This window comes from Myotis daubentonii, chromosome 12 (assembly GCF_963259705.1).
Source record: "Myotis daubentonii chromosome 12, mMyoDau2.1, whole genome shotgun sequence".
Classification (NCBI taxonomy): domain Eukaryota; kingdom Metazoa; phylum Chordata; class Mammalia; order Chiroptera; family Vespertilionidae; genus Myotis; species Myotis daubentonii.
The window spans coordinates 37,526,544-37,529,253 of NC_081851.1; positions in this window are offsets into that span (position 1 = coordinate 37,526,544).

The window sequence follows — 2,710 nt, forward strand, 5'->3', positions numbered from 1 at the left end:
CCCTCCCCTCTCTCCTCCCCTCCTCCCCTCCTCCCCTCCTCCCCTCCTCCCCCTAGTCAACTGTAAACAGGGAAACTTGGTTTCCTGGAGCAATTCCAGATCTGGGAGGTGCCCTAGGCCACCTGAAGCAGGAGGATGGGGGAAGGGGGGCACAGGGGTCTGGCTGGCTTCTCTCATTTCTTGAGGTTCCTCCACCCCAACCTGCAGCCTGTGTGAACTCATTTCCTCCCCCTGGCCTGGAACTTCAGGTGCTCTTACAGCCCCACACCCCTCACCACATCTCTTCCTGCTCTCCCCCCTCAATCTTCCTGCACCCCTTTCCCTGACCATACAGGGTACTTCTTCCCCTGCGCAACTCCATTATCATCTTTTTTTTGAACACCTAAGGAGGATCATTCTTGGATCAGCTTCAGTGCCACCTCCTCCAGGAAGCCTCCCCTGGGTCCTCCAGCACCCCGGAGTCACCACACATCTGGTCTCTTTCCTGTGTCACGCCCTTGAAGGGGACCAAAGTTCTGCCACCCAAAGCTGCCTTTTGGGATATGGATTTTAAAGTGGTTATTAAGAAACAAAAGACTCAGAGAGAACCTTTGACCTGCTCCCTGTTCCTGCCTAAGATCAGGTGGGGAAACCTGCATCAGGAAGGGACCCTGAGCACAATCACCTGCACATTACAGTTAGGCCCCAAGCAGGAGCCTGTGGATTAATCCCCCACCCCCTCGCCAGGCCCATTGGTTTCTGGGTTGCCCAGCCAAAATCTACCTCCAGGTTCCTGCTCTTCCCCAAGTACCTGCAAATCGCCCATTTTCACTTGTAAAATCTAATACCCCCCCCCCCCCCCCCGCTTTCTCCTTTGTCCAAAATGACACATACATCCAGTTTTGCCTCCCTGTCTTTGGAATAGTCATGCTTTTATGAATTCTAGGTGTGCATGTATTAAAATTCCATTTTCTCCTGTTAACCTCTGGTCACATGGTTGCTAGCCCAGCTAGAAGAACTCAAAAGGCGGGAGGAAACCTGTTACTTTTTCAGCCCCCACACCCTTTTGGAGAGTTCTCTTTTGCTGCCGTCACCGGTCTGTGAGCCCCAGAGTTGAGCCTGTCTCCTCCATCAGCCTTGGGTTCCTTACGCCTTTCTGTCTCATAATATTGACAGCTCCCTGAGAACCAAGACAGGCCTCTCTCCATCTGATCATAGAACCCTGTCTCATTTCTTATATTTCACTTCAGCGTCCCATGCAGCCGGCCCCTCCTCACACTTTCAGCCCAGGGCAGCAAGTGCAAATGGAGGAGTATGTTTTGGGCGGGGTGGCTGAACAAACTGTGCTTTCCCCTGGGCCAGGGCAGTGCCACACAGGTCTGCCGGGCAAGGCAGAGGGGACACTGGGTGGTGGCTGGACCTGCCCAACCCAAGCTCCTCCCCAGTCACCCATCTGTCTCATTCCAGACTCAGGATTCCCCTCCCAGCACCCCATTCTGGGTGACTCAGGGCAGCCAATTTGAAACCAGATACAGTGGGGCCTTGACTTACGAGTTTAATTCATTCCTAGACTGAACTCGAACTCTTAAGGAGCTCCTTAACTCAAATTACTCTATCAACTCTATCAATGCAAAAAATCGGCGGAGAGACAGCTGGTATCTCAAAAAACTCGTTAGTCAGGACACTCGTAAGTCAAGGCCCCACTGTATGTGTTTTTCAGAACAGACTGGAGCAGACTGTTTCTCCCCAGAGTCCCAATCTTACCCCGCATCCCCCCCGCCCCCCCCCCCCCCCCCCCCCCGGCCTAAGGACCCATTTTAGGGTCCCTCTCTCACCAATTCGCATTCTTTCAAAGAACTCTCTTGGGCTGGGGCAGGGATGGGGGCGACCATGACGGGCTAGCAGGGGGAGCTCTTTGTGGTGACGGACAGTTCCTATTGCTGATTTCAGTGGTGGTCCATGAATCTTACACGAGTGATGAAATGACGTGGAACGCTGCACGCACGGCACCAACGTCAATGTTCTGGTTTTGATGGTTTACCGTAGTTACGGAAGGAAGATGCGACCATTGGGGAAACTGAGTGAAGGGTACAAGGAGTTTTCTGGACTCTCTTTGCAACTTCCTATAAACCTACAATTACTGCAAAATACTAAAAAGTTTAGTGAAAGTTTCTTAAAAATGCTCATATTGCTGTGTCTGTGGTGGGTGGGCCTTTCCAAGCAGGTGGGGTCCCACCTGGGCTTACCTCTGATCCCCTCTCGCAGGCTCTCTGGATCCACCCTTTCAAAGGATTTAGCATCTCCTCCCTTACGTATTTTTATGTTTGAAAGAGGATTGAACCGGGAAAAGCAAAAGCATGGCTGCTGCTACCCCGGGCGTGGGAGTGCCGGGGTGGGCGCTCTAGTTGGGGGTGGGAGCCAGGGAGCCCGATCCCCCAAACCGTGAACATGGCCCCAGTTTCTGCCCCTCCCAGGAGAGAGCCCCCCTCCACCTCAGCCAAGAGAGGGACAGAGGGGGTGGGGGGGGCAGGTGCTGTGGGGACTCTGTTTCCCTTCGTCATTGTTTTGCTTTTATTTCAGTGAGAGGCACACGCGCACCGCACTCACACACACAGAGCTGCGCGGCCCAGGCTGTCTGGTCCTGGTCCAGAGTCTCTGGCAGGGGTGGGGGTGGGGGGTGGAGGGGGCAGGACGCGTGGCTGCCCACCCCAGGGGCCTGGGAGGCGGGTGG